The sequence below is a fragment of the Argiope bruennichi genome, chromosome 6, assembly GCF_947563725.1.
Source record: "Argiope bruennichi chromosome 6, qqArgBrue1.1, whole genome shotgun sequence".
In the NCBI taxonomy this organism is placed as follows: Eukaryota; Metazoa; Arthropoda; class Arachnida; order Araneae; family Araneidae; genus Argiope; species Argiope bruennichi.
Window position 1 is genome coordinate 83,266,039 of NC_079156.1, and position 26,146 is coordinate 83,292,184.

The 26,146-nt window shown below is 26.0% G+C and overlaps 1 protein-coding gene across 2 annotated transcripts in view; it reads right to left on the reverse strand.

Moving 5' to 3' along the window:
• Positions 1 to 25,349, reverse strand: part of LOC129971459 (protocadherin Fat 4-like) — a 246,097-nt gene extending 220,748 nt beyond the window's left edge. For both annotated transcript variants that reach the window (XM_056085239.1, XM_056085240.1), the window contains exon 1: positions 25,152 to 25,349. The gene's annotated coding sequence lies outside the window, so the exon portion shown is untranslated. The remainder of the gene's footprint in view (positions 1 to 25,151) is intronic.
• Between the last annotated feature and the right edge of the window lie 797 nt (positions 25,350 to 26,146).

Below are 26,146 nucleotides of genomic sequence, written 5' to 3' on the forward strand. Positions count from 1 at the left end.
ATCATCTTCGTACAAATGGTACCAAAAGGCTGTGCGCCTCGCCATGCTGAGAAGTTTCAACTGCCTCATAGTGACACCGCGACACAAGAAAATAAAAACATGAGAATTTCGATTCCATTTGGCGTTTTTTATTTGCTTAAAAACAGATTGTTGGTATTTGATGTCATATAACTAAAACATCGTTTGAATAGTAAAGTGAAAAAAATTGAGAGCTCTCTTTATTTTAATTCCATGATTTGAAAAAAATGTGTAAAAATCAACAAGCTCATTGTAGCTCTGGTAATTAAATATTTAAAAAAAAATTCAATAAATTTTATGACTCTTGAAGTGTGTGTGTACTTTATTTTTATCTAAATGTTGCGAAAATTTATTGATTATTTTGCAATAAATAAATAAATGTTCATTGGATTTTTACATACTATATCTTTAGCGAAGGAACGGTGAAGAATTCGGATTGATGAGTTCCTCTAGAGGCAGAAAAATATGGAAATATAATATATGCAGTTGAAAATGTCCTTTCTGAATTTCCAGTTCTACCAATCCCTAATTTATATTTAGGGCCTCTTCTTCTACACTATTTAGCATCTAGGATTGAAGCTCAAAAAACTGGACCACTAAGCAAATGAAATTTTTCGCAATACTATTTTTACATATGAAATCTAAAATGAGTATGCATATTTTCTTTCTGTCATCATCGTGAATATAAAATATTCTCGAAATTAAGCCATTTTTTTTAATAAAAAAATGGCTTATTTATTCCATTTAGATTGTCTTTACAAATATCTAGAGTACTTTCTTCTTTTTTTCCTCAGAAAAATATATATCTACAGGCTATATGCATGTGAGTCTCGAATAACAAGCGTGTTATTTTTAGAATGAGAGTTGAAAAAATAGCTCACTTTTCCCTTATTTTTATGAAATTATAAAAATTTTCCAAGCGACGTGCATGATCGCGCCATTAGAGTTGCCCCATTTTGGTCTTCGCAACTGCTTGCTTTCAGTCTACAACGAGAAGATAATTCTTGTCTCCCACGCTGATCTTGGAGATTAAAGCTCAAAAAAACTGGAGAAAGCTTTTCGAGCTCTTTCTTTATTAAAAATCAAAAACTGAAAGAGAACACTTTTGTTTCTCAGATGGTTAACTGTCAGGAGTCTGAATCAGCAATTAGGCCTTTACACAGTTCCTAATTTCGGTCTCAAATTACGTATAGAAAGGGTAATAATTTTTATTTTTATTTATCATTTTTCTTGTTGAAGTTCATGAAAAATGATGAGCTAATATGATTTTAAGGGTTGATCTTGCAGATGGCATAATACAGCAAAAGCTGATTTGTCTCATAAACAGTCAAATTCAAAAGTAATCTTTTAATACTTGATTTCAAGTTTAGTAGCATTGAAATTATGCAAATATTGTTTTCTCTGCATTGATTAAAATAAGGGAAATTATTAAATAAAAAAATAATAATTTTCAATTTTAACAATAGAACATAGAAAAATGGCTGGGGAAAAAACCATTCTGCTATATCACATAGTCTTATTTTGGTGTACTTTTGTTTAGTGAAAATTCGTTTTGCAATTTTCGAAGAACTTCAAAACAAAAAATTTATAACTGCAATTTATATCAATTTCTTTAAGAAAATAAGCAAACGTGAACATGAAGATCAAACTGCAACTAGGTTATGAATTGGTAGAATTCGGTTTTAACGGGGACCAAAAAGCGCCAAGAAAAAATTGCGCCAAATTATAAAAATATTCTCAAGTATCAAGTTATATAATCACATGTTATATAGTTTGACAATTGCAATCACGAAATTTTTTCTTGGCGCTTTTTAAAAATTGCGCCAAATTATAAAAATATACTCAAGTATCAAGTTATATAATCACATGTTATATAGTTTGACAATTGCAATCACGAAATTTTTTCTTGGCGCTTTTTAAAAATTGCGCCAAATTATAAAAATATTCTCAAGTATCAAGTTATATAATCACATGTTATATAGTTTGACAATTCCAATAGCGAAATTTTTTCTTGACGCTTTTATGTCGCCGTTACAATTGACAAGTACCTATTAATATTTTCCAATTGGTGAGTGAAAAATTCCTTTTTTCCCATACTGATGAGTTTGGAACTGCAATTATATTTAAATTGGTACCATAAAGAGTCCTAAATTGATTATTTTTTGTGTAACATATATCAATTATTTTAGAATAAGTGCGATTATAATTAATTCAAAAAACTAATCTACGAAATAACTTGAGTCTTTCTTCTATAAGTATTCTTTTTTAATTTATTAAAAGCAGAATTAATACTATTTCCATTACAAATTTGTTCTAAAAATTTAGAATATTTTTCTTTCAGCTTTATCACAGGAATCAGAATATTCCCAGTTACAATGTTTAAAAACGAATGTATGTTAATTTTTTATTTTAATGAAAATTTATTTATTGAAAGGCATATATTATTTTATTAAAATTAATCAGAAACAGGAACTGAATAAAAAATTAGTAAGAAATCTCATGACATTTCTGTTTTGCCAACATAATTTTTTAATGAAAAAACTTCGTATTTATGTAAACTGACGTATTTTTGCTTTTTTTCTAAATTACTTCTAAGCGTAGTAGTTATAACCTGGTACGAAAACCTCTCGTGATAAATTAGAGTAATGTTCCTTAAACAAAAATTATATGTTTTACACGAAAGATGTCACTGAACTAATCAAAATAACTAAATACTGTCTCTCGGATTTCATTTTCCAACTAAAAAACATACTCAATCAAGAAAAAGATACTTTCATTTGACACATCAGCTCATTATCTTCTTTAAGCTGTCTGGATTAATACGGTAGCAATTACACTCACCCATATTCAACTAATGGGAGAAACAGAATTCACTAATAACGTCGCTTGTGATAAAAAAAAAAAAAGCAATTTTCCTCGAACCGCCACTGCGAATATATGCAATTATGTTCAAGAAAATCCGATGAATTTACATCTATCATGAAAGCGATATGGCGAAGACTGATCAACCGTGGAAATGGAGTAACATCATTATTAATAAATCGCATCATTATTCTAATAAACAAGCAAATAAATTTTCCCCCAAAAAAGTCCTTCCAAACGCGCATGGAATTGTTCCGTTATGTTGCCATTTCAGACACCTAAATTGCCCAAGATTGCAGACGATTTTCGTGCAAAGAACACGCCAATAGGGAAATGACTGATGCTAGTGTAGAGTTCTGATATCTCTGGGTTGTTTTATTGTTTTAGCCGCGAAAGTGATTTTGGATGATGTAGTTACTTTTCCCGATATGTTTGTCTGTCTGGATGAAAGAAGTCATTGACTTCGGCCTGTTGTTTAGATACAGAAGAGCTTCGTTGTTCGAGAGGAATCTTTTGTTCTAACGGTATTAGGCTATTTTTGCATTCTTAGAGAAATATGTTTTACCATTATTGAATCTATTTTTTTTTTCAGTGCATTTAGGAACAACTTGCAAATAGTTTGATTAACATTTGGGAAAAATTACTTGATTTGTTTACTCATAACTATAGAAATTATTATTTTTATTTTCCCTTCCCTCTTTTCTGAGGCATTGTTAATCTACATTAAAGGAAAAAATATGTATTTTTGCAGAATATCCTTCAATAAAAATTTCAGAATTATGCAATTTGTTCCACCATTCAAATTGATTATTTATGGAAAGCAATCATTATCTTAAATGCGAATTATATGAAGAAAAATGCTAATTATATGATCACATTTAATTTATTCACTTTAATTCTACGAAAATATTTTGAAAATCAAATGGATATAAAAAATATTATTAACTTTACTATATATAAGGTTATATATCCAGCACTGATGAGAGAGAAATAATTTCAGATTTTTTTAGTAACAAAATATTAACTTTTAATTTTTGATATAAAATTTTCATTAGAACTTTGCTTATATTTCAATATTTGTGTGTAAAACTACAAATACTTATAACACAGCAAATATTTATAGTAAAGGAGACAGTTCTCATATATCAAATCAGCTTTTGAAAGACACGTATAATATTTTATAAAGATATATGTTATAAAGATAAATATTATAAAAAGAAATCAGAAATTTAATATTTATGCAAGCACTTGTCAAGATCTCAAAGCAACCATAAAAATGTTCTTTTTAAGTATATATAATGAATATCATATATTATACATATTTAATGCATATATAAAAATATATATTTACTTAATGTATATATTTAAATGTTTCTTTTAAATTAAATATTATAATACAAAAAAAAAATATCTTTACTCTACTTATCGATTGCAGTTTTATTTGTAATCAAAATAAGAAATTATGTAGAATAAAAGAATCTTATTACCAAACGAGTTTTAAAAATTATGAAAAGCTATTTTTTTCTTACAAATTATTTTTAATTTTTGAGGAATGCTATAAAAGTTAGGTAAAAATTGTGTGCTTCAACTATATGTTTACAATATGAAGATACACTTTTTCAATAGTGAATTTCAATGTCCATTAATTATAAATAAGTAGACAAGTTTTGAATATACTTGTAATACTGAGCATGCGCAATACAAGCGTAATTTTTAATTAATAAAAAATAACTATTTAACATGAAATATTAATAAAAATTTATCTTGTAATTCATAGTACGTATATACGAGTAAAATATTCAATAAATCCATTGAATAGTTTTTAATTTCTATGGGCAACATAATAAACGTTTTAGTTTTATTTATATAATTTCATTAAAACAAAAATAGAAATTTTATATATTATAAATAATGTACTAAATTTTTTAAATATTTGTTAATTTCTATTTTAAAATTATAATTCTTATTTATGGTTAGCATTGCTGTATTTTTGCAGGAGTTTGTATTTTACTGCCTGTTAATGTAGTTTTCAAATTATTAAAAACTTGATTGACCTTGGTGTTTAAAGTATGAACAATTCTTTTTATGAACAATATAATTGCAAAATCTATTATTTAAAATTTGAACTATTTAGATTATAAAATCTATTTTAAAAATAAAAAGAGGTATTTTTTTATATGCATTCGTTTTGCTTTTCTTAAACACAGAAGACGAATTTGATTTTCAAACCTATTACTTGTTCTACTTTAGAACGAATATTTTTTTTTATCTGATCGAATAAAAAGGAAAAAAATCAGTCACTTAAGGTTGAAATTTCTAGCTTTTCAAAATAATACAACATTATTTTACTGGCTTTAAATACAAATTCAAAGCAGAAAGAACGAACTTAAGTGAAATAATAAAATTACACCGTTGGCATCACTTCACAAACAATAACAATTCAGTAGGAAATAGTGATCGATTTAAGCTATAAATCCATTTCATTTGCTCTACTGATACCAATCTCAAACGGAAAATAAAAAACGTTGAAAAGGAATGCATGGCAGAATTTGGAACGATTTAGAAGCGATTATCGTTTTCAGTTATCACTCAAAATACGAATTTGTGAAGAACGCGTAACTTTTTTTATGTTGTGGCTGTTTTTTAACGCCTTTAATTCTTTCAAGTCGTTAGGGTGGCATAAAAAGTGTCGGCATTCGGCCAGAACGTAACTGTTTCTCTTTATATATTTAGTTTTTTATTTTTCTTTTCTTCCCTGTGTTTATCTGCGAAATGTAAAGAGTTGTCAAAAACAGGCGACATTTACAAATTGCTTTAAGACATTTTTAAAAGTTAGTGAAGAATACGTAGAAGTCCAATAAAAGATGGTATTTGTTGGTGTTGGATTTTATTGGCGCAAGCAATAAAAGATGGAATAAAAAAAATATCCGAGAAGATGATTTTTAGATGAAATGCTATAAATTATTCGCAAAAAAGAAAATCAGTTTAACTTTTTTTTTTATTGGAACCATTATCATCACACTTTCTGAATGCATTTTTGTTTGCTTGTTTTTTGGAATTATTACTTTTATTGAAATACTGATAATGCTTGCTTTACATAAATGCTTTGGAATAGATATAATAGCCATACAGACATATTTAAGATTCTTTTTTATGATGAAGTAAACGGATTTCCGTTTGATAAATTTTTATTCTGCTAACTATTTGTGATGAAAGGAATTATAAAATATTTGAATTGGAATTCACGTAACTTTTTCTAGCAGTATATGCAATAACAATTAAATTAATTTTTAAAAGTAAAGTTATTAACTATTTAAATTTATATCACGAATTTGGCAACGTACATGGAATTTAAAACTATAAAATTATATTTTAATTCTGGCAACATCAGTGTAATGTGGAATATTTTATGAAAATATTCTAAAGCTTCATTGTATTTTTTCTTCTCCCATTTTTTTATTTGTATGTGTGACGATTAGTTTCCTTATTTATTGCAGTCCAATGTTGGGTGCACTTATTTAGTGAAGCGTGCAATAAATAGATTACCAAAATTCCTTTAAACCTTATCTACAAACATGCTTGCTAATATGCACACTTGACTTGAATATAACAATGACTAATATACTCACATAAGATATTTACTAGAATTATTAAAAATTTATATAATGATTAATAATAAAGAAAATTACATAATTGCCTTTATCCTTACATTTTGTCCCTAAATAGATACTATTTTTTATATTCGAGGTTCTATTTCTGCCAGATAATAATCCATAATTCATTATTTATGCGTTAATCTATAATTCAGAGAATAAATAAGAAAATGAAGCTTTACTTAAAGATAATTAAAAGAAATTCGATTTACAAATGCTTTATTTATTTTAAGAAATATTCTGAACTCTATATTCTTAATTATTTTTCATTGAAAAAAAGAAGATCTCGAAAAATATTGCAATAGAATAGATACAAGCTATTTCAGAATTCATAATAAAAATAAGATGCCTAAATAAATCAAATAAATACTAATAAAGATTCTAAATAATAATAAAGATAAGATATTAAATAATAATAAAGATAATATTGTTACATTTCTGATACATTTTGAGATATAAGTAATTAAAAATTAGTTCATACAAAATGATACCGAAATTCCAAATTTTATCCCTTAGAGTTTAAAGTTTATCGAAGTTCAAAGTTTAACCTAAATTGCTGGCATGTATAAATGCGGTTAAAAAATATTTTCTACATTTCATAGAGTTCCTGTTTAAAAACTATTCTTTAAAAAATATAATATGATTGATAATCTAAAATATAACTTTTAAACATAGGAAACAATAATCAGCAAAGCGTGACTTAAATGTGTTGATTTAACAATTTCACAATTCCTTTAGTAAAATAACGAAGACAATAGAAAATTAACAAGTAAAACAAAAAGAAATATGTCATCATTCACGCCTTTCTGCCTATCGCAAATATCATATCAATCAGTTGTGAATGTTTATATATTTACAAAAATTTTCTATCTTGTCTGGCATCAGTAACACAACGGAAATCGTTTAGAAACTGTTGTCAGTGTTACTGACTGATATGGAATGCCCTTAATTCCATGTTTAATCAAGTGTTACTAATAGTTTCGGAAAGTATTTCATCTTTTTTTTCTATAAGAAAACGCCATTCTTTCTGAATTTCCGTTTATTCCGACATTTCTTTTTTAGTGTCAATTATCTGTTCTTTGATTTCAGTAACGTAGATAAATGTGTTGAAAGCTTTTGTGAGGATTGTATGGAATATTTTTGTATCAAAAACGTGGTTTCATAATAAGAATTCCTTTTTAAAAGATAGCCGAAGAACATTGCGATATCTAACGAAGTTTAGAAAAGGTTGTGAATTCCGTAAAAAATGAGTAGAAATTCTAACCTATTTATTTAATGAAAAAGATAATTGTTAGGTAAGTTCACAGAAGTAAAAGAACTTTGTTATATATTGGAAGAAATGAACTAAAATTTCGAAATTCGTTCCGTGTAAAATGTGTTTCTATGAAAGATGCACTACGTCAAAAGTCATTTCATTTTTTTTTTGCCACTCAGGCAGAATATAGAAAATTGATTCAAACGATAAATAACTATTCGTAATAAATTTAATGTTAACGAGCATAAATACCGCTGACGTAGAAACCTTAGAACCGTATAACGTTCGAATTCCTTAGAGAATGGAAAGAAATTCTAACCTATTTATTTAATGAAAAAGATAATTGTTACGTAATTTCACAAAAGTAAAAATACTTTGTTATAGATTTGAAGAATTAAACTAAAATTTTGAAATTCATTGCATGTGAAATGAATTCCTTTGAAAGATGTGCTACGTCAAAAGTAATTTCATTTTTTTTCGTCATTAAAATAACCTATAGAAAATTGAATCAAACGATAAATAAATATTTGTAATAAATTTAATATAAATGAGCATAAATACCGCTGACGTAGAACAGTAGATAGTTTGAATCCCGTTGAAAATAAGTAGAAATTATAACTTATTTATTTAATGAAAAAAATAATAATTGTTAGCTAAGTTCACAGAAGCAAAAGAACGTCGTTATAGATTTGAAGAAATAAACTAAAATTTTGAAATTCATTCCATGTGAAATGTTTTCAATGGAAGATGCGCTATGTCAAAAGTAATTTCGATTTTTTCTGTCACTCAGACAGCCTATAGAAAATTGATACAAACGATAAATAATTACTCGTAATAAATTTAATGTAAATGAGCATAAATACCGATGTAAAAACCGTAGATCGTTTGAATTCCGAAGAGATTGAGTAGAAATTCTGACCTATTAATTTAATGAAAAAAAGATAATTCTTAGGAAATTCACAGAAGTAAAAGAAATTTGTTATAGATTTGAAGAAATAAATTTAAACTTTGTAATCTGTTCTGTGTGAAATGTGTTTTTCTATGAAAAATTTGCTATGTCAAAAGTGATTTCATTTTTTTTCATCACTGAATTAGCCTATAGAAAATGGAATTAAATAATAAATAATTATTCGTAATAAATTTAACGTAAACGAGCATAAATACTGCTGACGTAGCAACCGAAAACTGTTTGAATTCCATAAAGAATGAGTAAAAATTCTAACCTATTTATTTTATGAAAAAGATAACTGTTAGGTAAGTTCACAAAAGTAAAAGACCTGTGTTATAGATTTGAAGAAATAAACTACAATTTCGAAATTCAATCCATGTGAAATGTGTTCCTATAAAAAATGTGCTACGGCAAAAGTAATTTAATTTTTTTCGTCCCTGAGACAACAACCTATAGAAAATCGATTCAAACGATAAATAATTGTTTGTAATAAATTTAATGTAAACGACGTAAATATCGCTGACATAGAAAACGTTTGAATACTGTAGAAAATAGATAGAAATTCTAACCTATTTATTTAAGAAAAAAGATAATTGTTAGGTTTTTCTAATCTATAACTTTGTTATATATTAGAAGAAAGAAACTAAAATTTGGAAATCCATTCTGTGGGAACTGTATTTCTATGAAATATGTGCTACATCAAAATAATTTCATTTTTTTTTTCGCCATTCACACATTTTCAGCCTATAGAAAATTGACTCAGACGATAAATAATTATTCGTTATAAATTTAATGAAAAAGAGCATAAATACCGCTAATGTTTAAAATAACTTTTTTAAAGAAAAGAAATATATTCATGTTTGGTTGAAATATATAGTATATAGTTCACCATTTTACGTATATAATATATTATATAAGTATATAATATATTACGTAATAAGATTTTTCACAAAATTTTCAACTGCGCACATTAGAAAACAGGTTTTAAATTTTGTTTTTAAATTTCTGAGTGCTAACTGATTTATGAGTAGTTGAATTTCGACCATAGAATCGGATGATTGTGATTTCGTGACTTGATTCCCTGAAGTTCCATAATATACGTCGGTTTATTGCACATTAAATCAGTTTGACCAAATTAGAGAATGAATGAATGTTTCCCTTTGCATTTTTGTGCATCTCTAATAACATAATTTTCTTTTAAATTATTTACATTATATATTTTTTTTATTTTGTTTTAAAATCGATATTATTGAAGATGATAATTTTCCTTATTTTTATGTCTAGGATATGTTTTTAAAATTTTTATACAATCTATTACTAATTTTCAACAAATCAAAAAAACGGAAGATTGACGTATAAACAAAAATACTTATTTTATGGATTTTTTTTTCTACTTTTTAACAAAATGTTGAATGATATTGTTTTACTCTAACGTATTTAAAAATTCTCTGTTAAAATATTTCAATATGAGTTTGATTATTTGATTATAATTTTGAAGAATTAATTTCTAAAATCACGTGCTTGTTACTTATAATTTTCGCTATGCAATAAATTTGATGTTTTTTAAAAAATTTGCCCTGTATATATTTTACTTCATTATAAACTAACTTGGATTTTTTTTTAATGATTTACAAGCTTTTTTTTAAAAAAAAGATCAATTTATTTGTTAAGATAAACAACATATGTCGAATTTCTTTATCATTTATATATACGTATAAATTATAGGTAATATAGGAAATTATGATACGAAACTTAATTTCTTTTTTTTTGTTGTTGTTGTTGGCAGGAAATTTTTAATAAGGATCAAATAAAATTATTTTTCTTTTTACAGTAATTTGCATTTATTAAAAATCAAAAAATTAATTATCTTAAGATTTTGCATCAATCACATTATAAATTTCTAAAGCTGCAAAACTATATCATAATCTTCTAAATCTGTAAAAGTATTATATAAATAGCTTTAATTATGTGTGTTGAAAATTTCAATGAGATTTTCGAACTGTTCTTTTTGTACATTACAACTGCTTTTCTCTATTAAATAAACAGATGCAATCCGGATTGGCTTATTTCATTTCTTTTTCTTTTTATCATAAATTTTTTTCTGTTGAGCATATGGCGTAATTTCTAATCCCAAAATTGCTCTTGCCATTATTCTGCAGATTTAAATACGCTTCAGGCCATCACATGTAGGTTAAATGCATACTTTTATGTATTTTTGAAAGGGATAAGGCCTATTAAATTGCACACACGAAAAAAGTAAATTCATAATTAGGGGTGAATTACTGCAACATGTGTATAACGTTCCTTTTGTATCCGTTGCTACAATATCATTTTCTTCTTTTAAGGAACTCCTCAAAGTTTTAGCATATCAAAAAGATTTATCAAACCTTTATCTTACCACTTTCACACTTTTTATTTAGGTTTAGAATTTGGAATAAGGTGAGAAGTTGGCTAATGCACAGATGGGAAATTTAATAAGCCAGGCCATATATGTTTTCAACAGAGATTTTTATGTTCCATAATGCAAAATCATATTGACAAAAAGAACACTTCGAAAGACATGGTACAATGAATTCCTTTCCTGAAGATGGTACAAAAATATGTACCAGTAAATACTGTCCACAGAATGACACAAAATATTCCACAAAGCTTTTATTTGGGTTTAGAATTTGGAATAAGGTGAGAAGTTGGCTAATGAACAGATGGGAAATTTAATAAGCCAGACCATATATGTTTTGAACAGAGATTTTTATGTTCCATAATACAAAATCATATTGATAAAAAGAACACTTCGAAATACATGGTACAATGAATTCCTTTCCTGAAGATGGTACAAAAACATATACCAAGTAACTGGCGTCTATGGAATGGCAAGTCAAAATATACCACCAAGCAAATTATGTGAAAAGAATTCTTAATCGAATTCGTAATTAATATATCACCAAGACAAAAATATACTAATCCAATATATTTATTGGTGGTGACAAAAATATACCACTAGAGATGAAAAAAATTAACTGAAAAAATTTATGACTCTTGGTGATATTGTACGAATACATTCTTATTTATATAAGCAAATAAAAAAGAAAACTGCATAATTCGTAGTGACTTTCGAAGTCTTGAATACAAATTAATCAGCAGAAACTCGTCTTCGGAATGGATAATATTTATTAGCCAATTAACCACAGTATATGAAAATTGCATTAGAGCCATGGTGGTATTTATTATATAACTTTAAAATCATAACGGAAACAAAGTTCTGCTTATTAAAAATGTGCAAATCATACCTTTCTGAATGTTGCTGCTTTTGAACGATTATTAATAGGGTTTCTACAGTTCAAGTATAAAATATAATAAAAAGGAAATAACAATTATATTTTCTAAAAAAGTAAAAAAAAATATAAAAATTTCACGATTAAGAAGACGATTTTTCCCCAAAGAATATAGCAATAAAATCCCTTTTCTCATAAAATACCCTTTAAAAATATGGGAAATATACATTGTTTAAGAAATAACCACTTTTTAATATGGTACGGATAAAATTCATTTTTACCTTTTAATTAACTTTAAGAATATAAAGTCCAATATCTTCTTTGTTCCATATATATATATATATATATATATATATATATGGAAAAGTTCTAGTTAAAAATTGTTTCATTGCTTAAAGAAAAGATGAATATTATAAACCTTCTTAACCACAAAAAAAAAAAAAAAATGCATGTTTTCAAATATGTCAGATTAATTTCAAAATATTTTTTATGTATTTTATTTATATTCTTATATATGCTTAATAAACGATTCTTTTATATCATTATTTCTCTTAAATTTTAGAATATTTTTAACAAGAACATAAAATAGTAAGCCAAAAGATATTAAAAAATTGTTTATAATTTGATTGTGGCTTTCTGAACTTTTGTGAATGGCAGATCTAATACAGGAAAATATAGTTTGGCATTTCAGAAACTTATAAAATATGAAGATTAACCGGTAGTGAAGTTATAAGAAATTAAGTAAATAATTAAATTAGCTACACAGAAATGAATTTCAGAATGTTTCTAAGTTTAACAAATTCTGTAATTTTAATTAATAATGATAGAATGTTTGTGAATGTCAATTATAGAAATAATAGAGATTTTTTTATTTAGCAAGATTAAAAGAATTATTCCCAAAAATTAGTATTTTTTTTTAGGAATGCTAATCACTTCCGTTTACTAGATCTAAGAAAAGGCCTCTCGTTTTTAAAAATTGCAATTTCTGAAACTAAAAGGAAGCGAAATAAAGTTTCTACTGCCACTTTTTATGGTCTTCAGCTTCGAATTTCTATTCAGTCAAGGTAAAAGTGCCATTCCAAGTCTTTTTGGAACTTTCTTTTGTTAACAAGTCCCTTTTCTCCTTTCACCTGCATTTGGGGGGAAACGCATCAACAAGAAGAGAATGTATTACTGGAACCACAGGTGTCAAGTCCCCACGTGCACTTTCGGAGTCATAAAAGGTATAAAAGAAGTGGTTAAAAAGTAAACTAAGATCTTTCTCATGCATGACTAGTCAGTAACATTTGCTGGAAATAAAAACACAATATTCCCTTGTATCAGGAAAAAAGGAAGTCTGAAAAAATGGATTATTCAATAGAATGGATAAATATAATCTTATTTATGAATTAACAATCATTAAAACTAATACTTTATACCAAATTTTTTGTCTATATTGCAAATTATTTTTAAAAAGAAAAAAAAGTACGTTTGGTTTATGTTGATTATGAATTTAAAAAAACGTAGCAAAAGTTAATGATTTTAAACCTTTCGGTGTTTTTAACCACATTTACCTGTTTATCGCAATTGCATTTTTTCAAATTTTGTTCGTTTTCATTAATTTTGAAATTTTAAATAATCTATATAAAAATAGTTTCCTTAATAATTTTTTTCACGTTTGTTATTTATGATGTAATTTTACTTTTCTATGAACTGAACGAATTTATATATAGATTTACATATTTTCAAATTTTAATTCTATAGTTTTTTAAAACTCTGAAAAATCAAATTCTTGAATAAAAATTCAAATCAATTTCTTATAATTTTTATGCACTTTTTTTGTCATTTCGAGTCGCTCTAAATGAATCAGACTCACAAAAACCACTAGTATAAAAAAATCAATTAATCAATAAGAATTACTGGCATTGAGGCATATTGAAGAAATAATTGATAGACTTATTTTTCCCACAAAATGCTCCATATCTTTTTGAAGTCTTTTTTCCCCTCTTTATCTGATGGAACTTCATCCGGATTTTTGTTTCGCTTTCTTTTTAATTTAATATCTAATTCAGGATAAGATAATTTCAAAGATGAAATTAATTTTGAAATATTTATTTAGGTTCTAAAAGGAAAGTCAGAGAAATAAATTTTACTGATATCTTAGAATCAATAAGCATTGTTTGATAAGCTATTGTCTTCATTAATTTTTAAAGGCCTTTAGATTAGACATTTCTATGTAAAACGTTTGTCTTTGTTCTAATAGACCGGAAATATATAATGCGAACACCACCGCCCAATATTTATCTACCACTAAATATTTAGCAAACGATCTGCGGAATAATAAATGAGTAAAAATAAAACAGCTCGTTTGTATTCCTTATAACTTCTGAAAGTCAACACCTGCTTTCTTGTTATTCTAAATTACCAAAATTAATTCTAACACGAAACTAGTTGCATCCTTTAAAAAAAATGTAAAGACATCACATTTGTTTTCGTGTCCTGAATGCCTTCTTTGACAAGAATTATTTTTCGTCCTCTTTTTTTTTTTTTTTTTTTTTTTTTTTTTTGTCTCTCTTACAACGATAATCGCAAATCATTCCATTCGGAACAAGCAACACACATTGGTCTATTTAAACCGTAACTGTAAAAAATTCGACGATTCGCATTTCTCTTATACCATGATCATGAAATATTCTTTTATGCCATTCTTTAAATATCTTTAAATTTTATATCTTAAATTTTTGCTTCCTGATTATGATAAATATTTAATTAATTAAAAATTAGCGACTGCTTTTGTTGAAGTGAATTTCATAATACTATTATTTATCACCATTAAAAAATATTACTACATTTTTAACCCATAAAAAATTTGCTGTGTCTTTAATCAGAAAAATTTATTTAACAATGAAGTTTCAAGAATTAAATCATTATGCAATTATTATTTTTTTGGCAACATTCTTATTGCTAGTTTGCGCTTTAACCAAGAGAAATGTAATTTCGATTTATTGGAAATGTTTTATTGACATAACATGGATTTTTAGAAATTGTTCAAGGCTCCTTATATTACATTATTTTACAATTTCCTCATTCTGACTCATTGCTAATAAATATCTGGTGAAATGTGTCTTCGAAATTTTAAGATCAAATATTATTTTTATTATGGTGAGCAAAATTATAATAAAATGCCATATTTATATTATAGTGTGATTATAAAAAAATTGTGTATTTCTAGTTTTAAATGTTTGCAAAAATGATTTAGGTAATAATTTTAATTTTCTAAAACATAATGAAGTTATAATAGACTAATAACAATATTTGTTAAAAAAGTTTTGGCTAATTTTTTTTAAATGATATCAATAATAATTATCCGAGTGAAAATTATTTCTGAGAATATATAAAAACGAATTGAGACAAAAAGTGTGATTTTATTATGTTAAAAAATTTATCACAAATTCAACATTGCTTATGATTTAAGAATTCATCAAGTATTTTAGAATTTTAAAGAAATTACTTCTAAATTCCTTTTTGTTTAAATAATAAATAATTAAGGTATGTGATTTCAATATATTTAGTTTTCCATAATGACCTATCAATAAGATTAAAGTGTTCTTCATTTGCTACATTAATCATTAATATAATCTTTTATTAAGCTTCATATTGTTATATTTCTAATTTAAACATAATATATCTTACATTTTATTCCATTTTTTTGTTTATTATACTTATAATTCTTCTACCTGTTTTTGTATTAGTTATTATTTTATCCACTATGCTATTACGTATTAACTCACCTCCATCATAACATCAATAATGAAATAATTTACATCTCTAAATTAAATAATAACTAATTTAAACCTATTAATCGAGAAATTCCAATACAAATTCTAGATTTCTTTAATTTAAATTTTCAAATATGTATTTCCATGCATCCTATGCGTGTGGCATATTACATCTTCCGAACTTTATTTTTCAGCCCATGTATTATTCCTGAATCAGAAAGCGCGCCTTATTAAAATAGCGCGAGAAAAAAAAAAAGAATCTTCGCAGATCGTTTTTGAACAAAAGGGATGCCTAGAATGCAATAAGGCATGCGCTACGAAAAAGGAATTCCGGATATATTACCCGGTCGAACATGGTGTTGAACAGTCTGATGCGCAAATTGAAAAGATGCCTTCATATTTCTGCTGCATTGAATTCGTCAGGTATGGCATAGATGTCCAGTCACGCAATTTTTAAAGAACAGAATTATAGGATGGGTAAGATGCCATTTTCTTTTTGTTTGTTCTTCAGACTGACTTTTATGACGATGAATAAAATTTGCACTGTATGTAAATCATGCCAAACATGCGCATGTGCAATGACTTAGTTGGCTGGATTCTTGTTGTTAACGATTGCTTTAAATGTACGTTGACTTCGACTTTTGTAATCCTTGAATAAAATTTAGAAGAAGAAAAAATTTATACTTTGAAACCACGGTATTTTACTGCGTGGATCTTTTAATGCCTTAATATCAATTAAAAATATTCATAACAAACACTATATTAAATCAAAATGCTTAATTTGTTGAACAGTTAAAAGTATTTAAAATTTTCTTTGATAATATATTCAGAGGGACTTCCATAGCATCATTCATACTGAAACTGATATAATTAAAAATTATTCAAATTAAATTTTCATTTGAATGCATTTAAATTGTAGGAATTATTGGTCAATAACTGACTTATATAGGATGACTAATATATTGTTCTACTAAGAAATGGTCAGAATTAATATATCGCTTGACTTATTTTGTACTTAGTTCTATCATTCTAATTAATTACGCTATAACTTATACAATGAAAGTACTGATTGTATAAACGGGTGGTAAATGAAATAAAAAAAAAATTCTCAATTACTATTTTTAAATAAATAACTCGAAATACATATCACGAGTATCGTCACAATTTCAGTTTGAGCTATCTGTCTCCATTGCAACTTTCCAATGATTATTTTTTATTAAGTTGTCGTTAGTATTAGATTTAACTGTGAAAAGTCAAATCAAAATTGGAAAAAAAATTAATTACACAAGTAATAAAATAATCTATCTATATACTTGATCTAAAATAATTTATTTAATATAATATAATTTAGGGTAGTAAAGTGAATATATAATTTAATTTATTAAAATCATTTTCCTTTTTTTTAATAAAAAAATAGAATTTAACTGTCGATCAATGGTTAAACGAGACAGAATTACTAGAATTTAATTGAAGTGGTTCTTATTATTTACAATATCCTATCTTTCTGCTGTGCATGAAGTAATTTTCTTTTTCTTCGTTGAAAATAATTCTGATAATTTATTTGAAAAGAAAGTAATCAAATTCTCATTTCCAAGGTGCTGATTGGAATCGTATTTTAATGACGTTTATGATGAAGAACAAGATAACTATGTGTTTTTTTTAAAAATAAAATTAAGTAAATTAGCTTCGTCCGCATTTTATCGTTCTTAATCTTTGCACAGGATACGAATCAAAATATTTACAAACAGATAAATAGAAAATGAAAATTTGTGAAATTTTTATCTTTAAAGATTTATTATACGTTAAATTAATTTGAATAAAAAAGAAGTGTTGTATTTAATGTATTCGAAAGGATAAATATCGTAGTTTGGATTTTAAAAACCATATGCTATAATTTTAATAGGATAATCGAATTAAAATGAGCATATGAATAAAAATCGCCTGATAAATAATTTAACTTGCATACCATTTTTAAGACGATAAATTTCGAAAAATAAAACAGTAAGTAATCCGAAATGTGAAATAAATGGAACAAGGAATTGCTTTTAGTTGAGGAAAAGAAAAAAGAAGTTTTCTACTCGACTTTCATATTATAAGATTATTTTTAATCCCGGGTGAGTTTTTTTTTCTTTAAATTGGAAAGATTTTCAAACTTTTATTTGATTACGATTTGATATATGTGTTATCTTAAATAATATCGTTTGAGATTATGAAAAGAAAATGTTTCATAATATTATTTCTTTAAGGCATAAACTCCAAATGAACTCTCAAGAACATGTTAAATATCTATTTGTAATTGAAACGAATTTTATTCAAAAATGTCTCAACAATTTTTTTCCTTCTTATTTACTTCAAAGATAAAATTGAATTATTTTTTTTCCTCAAGATTTATTTAAGTTGAAAAATTTGTCAAAACATTTTGTTTGGTTATTTCTTTCTTTTAGTTAATGATGTTTTCTTTCGATGGATATATGCTTATTCCAATGTATCTCTGATATCAAGAAAAATTAAAGACAATTAGCTTTTACAGAGGAAAAAGTTTTTAAATGATAGCAAAATATAAGTTTTATAGATTGAATTGGAAAAACTACTTATTTTGCGTACAAAATTTGTTTTGATAGCTAAAATTAATCATATATTAAATATAAAATAAATTGTGCTTGACATTTATAATTGCAAGCAAATATTTTAGGAAAACAACATTAAGAGCGAAATTTAAAATAATACATTTCTTTTTGAAGTCATATCCAGATCAAATGCTTTCATTTAAGTTTCATTCCTTCTTGAGTTTAAATATTCCGCCTATGTATTTAGGCATATAGTAATGATTATCTGCATATATATTCAGGTATATAGTAGTGATTATATGCAAATGTATTCAGGTATATAGTAGCAATTATCTGATTATACATTCAGATATATAGCAGAGATTATCTGCTTATATATTTTGTTGTAGTGATTATCTGCTTATATATTTAGTTGTAGTGATTATCTGCCTATGTATTAATGCTTATAGTAGTGATTATCTGTCTATATATTCAGATATATAGTAGTGATTATCTGCTTCTGTATCAAATATAGTAGTGATTATCTGCTTCTGTATCAAATATAGTAGTGATTATCTGCTTCTGTATCAAGTATAGTAGTGATTATCTGCTTCTGTATTTCGATATATAGTAGTGATTATCTATCTATCTATGTATTTATGTAATTATAGTGATTATCTGCATATGTATTTAGGTATATAGCAGAGATTATCTGCCTAAATTTCTATAACAAGTAGTAGGCTAGTTGAAAAATCGGTATTTAATTTCTGGATTATTTCATGTTGTTTCGAACAATTCCAATTTAATAATAAGGATTCATCATAATTCGAAGAAGACTTACTCTCTTCCTAAACACAGAATATTGATATATTTTCTTACTTTCGAAATTCGTTTTTATGAATTTTATTTCAATTTATTAGATTATAAGCAAGAAAAAGATTTTATTCTTTCTAACTAGTCTAGTATATCGCACATAATTTGCAAAATTGGTAAATGAAATTAGTTTAAAGAAACATTTAAAGGACTTTCAAACTCTCGTCCGACGCATCTTAGTATATATTCGAGGCCTTGATTTGTTCATCTTTATTTTATTTTTGAAATTTATTTTTTAATTGTATTGAATCAACAATGCATCCGTGAGAAATGAATTTAACGTCATCATATCGAGTAAAAGTTTCAATTCAGGTAATTAAAACAATGAGAAGCGTTGTTGCCAAATATACTTAAAATATTTTTCAAAATTAGAGAAACAATTGTATAAAAATAAAATTAGTATTATTGAAAGACTGATTTTCTAAATTTGAAAATAGTGTAAAAATGCTTTATATGTTATAATATATTCTGAAAGTGTTCCCATATTTCCAAAGTGTCCAAAAATATTTCCCATGGCCTCTCTTGGGGGTCATTACTAGATTGTATTCTAGTGAGTGTCGTGTATTTTCATGTTCGTGTTTGTTTTGTCTTGTGAAATGTGGAACTTAGAAAATAATTAAATAACTGTTCCTAAAACTCTTCTATTATTTTCATCTACCTCTTAATGAAGTTATAAAGAGTCTCGTCCCTTCACAATGGCGTAAAATGGATGGCATATTTTATTACGTTTTTCGTATGGATGAAATACTGCATAATTGATTTAATTACTAAAAGATGGAGAACCACTCGTATATAACTAATTAAAATTACTACAAATTATATGGTATAAATAAAGTACAAAACTACCTAATTAAAACAACTGCGAACTATATGGTATGTAGTACAAAACTGCCTAATTAAAATAACTGCAAATTATATGGTATGTAGTACAAAACTGCTTGATTATATTACTGCAAATTATATGGTCTAAATAAAGTACAAAACTGGTTAATTAAAATTACTACAAATTATATGGTATAAATAAAGTACAAAACTACCTAATTAAAACAACTGCGAACTATATGGTATGTAGTACAAAACTGCCTAATTAAAATAACTGCAAATTATATGGTATGTAGTACAAAACTGCTTGATTATATTACTGCAAATTATATGGTCTAAATAAAGTACAAAACTGGTTAATTAAAATTACTGCAAATTATATGGTATAAATAAAGTACAAAACTACCTAATTAAAACAACTGCGAACTATATGGTATGTAGTACAAAACTGCCTAATTAAAATAACTGCAAATTATATGGTATGTAGTACAAAACTGCTTGATTATATTACTGCAAATTATATGGTCTAAATAAAGTACAAAACTGGTTAATTAAAATTACTACAAATTATATGGTATAAATAAAGTACAAAACTACCTAATTAAAACAACTGCGAACTATATGGTATGTAGTACAAAACTGCCTAATTAAAATAACTGCAAATTATATGGTATGTAGTACAAAACTGCTTGATTATATTACTGCAAATTATATGGTCTAAATAAAGTACAAAACTGGTTAATTAAAATTACTGCAAATTATATGGTATAAATAAAGTACAAAACTACCTAATTAAAACAACTGCGAACTATATGGTATGTAGTACAAAACTGCCTAATTAAAATAACTGCAAATTATATGGTATGTAGTACAAAACTGCTTGATTATATTACTGCAAATTATATGGTCTAAATAAAGTACAAAACTGGTTAATTAAAATTACTACAAATTATATGGTATAAATAAAGTACAAAACTACCTAATTAAAACAACTGCGAACTATATGGTATGTAGTACAAAACTGCCTAATTAAAATAACTGCAAATTATATGGTATGTAGTACAAAACTGCTTGATTATATTACTGCAAATTATATGGTCTAAATAAAGTACAAAACTGGTTAATTAAAATTACTGCAAATTATATGGTCTAAATAAAGTACAAAACTGGCTAATTAAAGTTACTGCAAATTATAGGGTATAAATAAAGTACAACACTGCCTAAATAAAGTTTCTTCAAATTATATGGTATATCGTACAAAACTGCCTAATTAAAGTTTCTTCAAATTATATGGTATATCGTACAAAACTGACCAATCAAAATTACTGCAAATTATATGGTATATAGTATAAAACTGTCCAATCAAAATTACTGCAAATTATATGGTATATAGTACAAAACTGCCTAATTAAATTTACTACAAATTATACAACTCAGAACTAAAGTTCAATGAACTGAATCCATCAGTGTATTTTGAATAATACTGCAATTTGGGCCAAATCGATTCATTTTGTTCCTGGCACAACCATGGGAATTCTTTCCAATTTTTCAATTTCTCTCCCCATAATGAGTGGTTTGCTACCGTGTTATCCTAAATTATATAAGAAGAGACCACATTCCAATTTGTTATCGAAATTTACTTTAAAATACCGTTGTAAACAGGGAAACGAAAATTGTTCTTTATTTATTTCTAAGTCAATGATCCATAGGCTGGAAAATCACCCCCTTTTGAACCAAACGGTTCTACTTGTTTCTTCTATTTGAAAGTTTCCGATAAGCTTTCTGCATGGGTTGTTTGATGGCAGCTTCTGTTGAAAGATTTTGTTGGAGTCAATTACTCTTTTCTTCCGAAGTTTTCAAAGAACAACTAACTTTTTGTCATTAAGAGAACAAAGGATTACTATTACTGCTTTTTTTTATTAGGTTGGTTGGGGTTTTACACGAGTCACGAGAATCTAACTAACTAAGAAAATTAGAAAGGAATGCCAAGCAATTTATCAAAAATTACGGAAAGGATAAAAATTACAGAACATGTTAGAAATAAATAAATAAAAAAAATGTTGCATTCATAGAATTTTACTTTAGGTTTTAGAAAATTTAAGATGTACAGTTTTTCACTGTGGTTCTGTATGATATTTTTAAAGAGCATTTTCAAAAAAAAAAATTTCCGGTTCGATATTTAAAAAATATTTTTTGGTTTTAATTAAGCACACGCAATTCTTTACTCGAAGTCTAATAAGCTAGTCTAAGTACTTCAGGCTAAATTTTAAAATTTAATAAACGACAAAATCGGAATTATTACATCCGCTTTACTTTATTTTCATAATTTGTATTCTACTCTTATCCAGTGATAGGGAATTTAATGAAATGGCTACTATAAGATTCAAAACTTATTTGCCTTTTTGCACTGAAAAGTGTACAAAATAGTTTAATTTCAATGTTCTGTTCCTTCTTCTCACAATAATTGTTTAAATCCAGCTTGAGCTTTTGGTTGTTATTCTCTTTGATAATATTGATTCGATCAGAACTTAAGGGTTCCAAATGCCAGTTCAATAAAACTACTTTGGACAACCGATACTTCTTGGATATCAAATGTAATTGCTTCTCCCTTTCATTAACTGTTAATGAATTCCTGAGGCGCGTACTTTGCTCGTTAGAAATGCTCACTCAGATGGGTTTTGGGGACAGAGAGGTTTATTGGAAACAAAGTATGTCCGATCATGTATTTGTTTAATTGTCATCAGCTAAGTGGGTACCTTTCTTTTACATCAATCTCTCATTGCGGTTTTTGAAGGAGGGGATAGGGGATTTTTCTTATCCTTAAAAGATAATATCAGGTGTTCCAATATTCTGAGGTGTTTGAACTCGAATGATCTTGAATATGAAAAGGTTAAATAATCAAGTTGCAACACGGAATTAAGATTTTTTTAAATTATTTTTCTCTTGATGTATCATACTTAGCATGTGGTACCAAGTCATGACCGTATTGCATGTCAAAATTGAATGCTCTAAACTGATTACTAAATATAAATTTCAAAAAAAAAAAAAATATTTTTAACAAACATTTGCATATTTTTTTCCCTTAAAAAATATACTGTTTTTGTAAAAATTTCGATAGCTCTGAATTCCTTTTCCTAGTTTGAAAAATAAAATACATCTAAAAGATATGTATTGATTTAAAAACATGTTGCAGTTGAGTCTTTTTTCACTTATAAGAAGTTTGGCCAGTCATAAAAGGGTAATTTATAATGCTGACTAATATCTTTGGATTGATCAGATAGTGAGTTACAAAAGCAATGTCAACAACTTTTCGTATTTTTAATTATTCAAAATGAGCATTTAAAAAATTATTTCCAGTTTAAAAAGTAAGTGAATTTTCAGCTGCAAATTATCTAAAAATAATATCCCGTTTTGTCGATTCTGAAAGTAATTATGGAAAGTATCATTGAAATAAAAGTAATATAAATAAATATTTACTTTTAATTATGTATAATATGTAGGAAAATCGTTTTCTCTTTCATAATCGAAGAGAAAGGAAGACAAGACATATATTTTTTTGAGCTTTACGAATATAATTATAAAGTTAAGAGGCTAATTTAATACTTTTTTTATCGTATACATAAATTGGTTTGTCATTCCATCTGTGACAAATGAACAATTTCCAAGGGAACAAAATTACAACAATTATTGATTATACTGAAAAAGTTTCCAGTTTTTGTTTTTTTCAAAAGGTTTTTATTATTTTATTTATACATGAAATAAATAATGTTTATATTAAAATTGTTTTCTTGATTTAATAATTTTGCTCAGTTATAAGAAACTCACATTATTCAATGAAAATGTGATAGTTGAAAACTATATTGTGATAGTAATTGTATTAGGTTTTTATGGAAAATAATAATGTTGACAATTTTATTTTCCTTTTTTGATGGTACGTGTGAAATTTTGATTTTTATTCCTTTTAATGGAGTTATTTTAATTAATAGGTAATATTTATTCTTTTTTTATTCGAAAACAGAATTTCAAAAATCATAAATAAATCCTCGTATCTACATATGTTTGAATTTATTTAAAAAATAATCAAATTAATTGCAATAATTTGTACATATTCAGAAAGAGAAATATTTTACATTGCTATTTTAAAAAAATATTTCTCATCTACATAAAGTTTTTTAATAGTAAAATAATAATAACATTTTGCTTACATCTTTTTCCCTCTTTCTCAATTATTTTAAATAATACTTTCTAATAGAAAACGTTGTAAAGATAAGGATTTTTCATTTAATGAAAAATCGTAGTTTCAGATGATAAGAGGTATTTATATGTCTTTAAAATATTGATTCCATGTTTGTGTTTTCATGCTTCTAAAAAAATCAAATAAATATATATGAGAAAATATACGATTATATGGGAAAATATACGTATATGAGAAAATATACGATTTTGAGCCATGATGTTCAGCATGATATTTTAGATAAAATCTTTAATTTAGTACATTATAATAATTAAGTCATTTGTACAAATGGCCGTAATTTGCTGTATGGGTTCATTATTATATTACTTATTAACTTATATTTGTTAAAATTATTTTAGTTTTATTGTTTTATAAATTTAATATTCGTTAAAATCTTTTTCTGCTGAAAGTTCAACACTGTCTTCTATAATGTTAAATACTTGTCGTAATGATTGAAAATTATAGAAAAAGGAATTTCATCTTTTCTGTAATTTTAAGTATTAATATGTATTATTTTTATAGATATAATAATATCACGAATGGGTGAAAATTTCCATCAAAATGTAATATCATCATCTAAGTTAAGAGAAATAAAGTTTTAGCCTAATAAACTTTAATTCACTAGCAAGTTTAATTGTCTCTGTATATACCTATTTTAAAATAATTGATAAAATATTTAAAAAATAGTTGAATTTCATGATCCAGGAAAGTGTATATAAATCAAGTAAAAAATTTTAATAGAAATATTTTAACGTTTTATATACATATTTAAACAGTTTAACTAAATATTAAATTTTTGATGTATAAAAATAATGCATGCATTTTACTTTATTTTCAAGATAAAGGAATTTTTTTTATATCTGACGAATGAGACAAAGCATAAGATAGAAATCAAAATTAATCGCTTACCTTGAAAATAGTTGAATTTCGAGTAATCAAGACATTGTAATGCAGAATGCACACAACCAAAATAAATCCTTCAATTTCGTAATATAATCCAGGTAAGTTTGGTGCAACACCACCAGAATTTATGAGGTTGGATTTTGATAAACACTGTATAAATTTAACAGTAGCCGCACAGTTCGCAGCTACCGGTGAACCAGTTGGTGTCAGTTTAAAGTGATCGGCATTTTGAATCACCTGTTGTTATAGTTCATTCGGTGGTGCGGAAAACTTGCGTATTCTTTGTCCCTCCCACTTTCGTGACGTCACAGAGTTGGACGTGACCCAAATACCGGCATCTCAAGAAGCGGTATTTTACAATTCCACACCCAAGCCTTTAACTTTTAAAAAGCTTTCTTTACTTTTATTTGATAAAAGATGCGGAATTATGATGAAAAAAAATTTATCTTTTCGAATAGTTTTGGTATGGTGAAAAGCGTTTTTGTTTGTTTATTTGTTTGTCTTTTTGGACTTTCTTTTTTATTTGAATTGGAGATACACATGGACGCTACAGAAATATTTTTTATAGGTTATGAAAGTTCAGTTCACGAAGTAGATGTGTCTTTGAAAAAAGAATCAAGAAAAAAAAATGGAAGTAAAGTTATTAATTAAAGAGTTTCAAGTTTAAAATATTTTGGAAATAAATTTAATGATACATTTTTTAGATGCAACTTTTTCTTTTTGGTAAACAAACACATGGTGCTAGAAATACCAAAGCGAAAATAAGTTGTCAAGAAAATGTTATAATTTTTTTTTTCAAAAAAAGTAGTAAATTATAGAACAAAGAATTATGTAAATATAACTGTTTTCTAATGTTCGCTATTAATTGATGGTTTCCAAGGAAAATCTGCAAAATTTCAAAATCAGAGAAAAAAAGAACTTTTAATTTTAAAAATTGAAATTAAAATTTGATAAGATAATAGAAAAAAAGAAATTGAGACAGTGAGCAATCGACAGAAAAT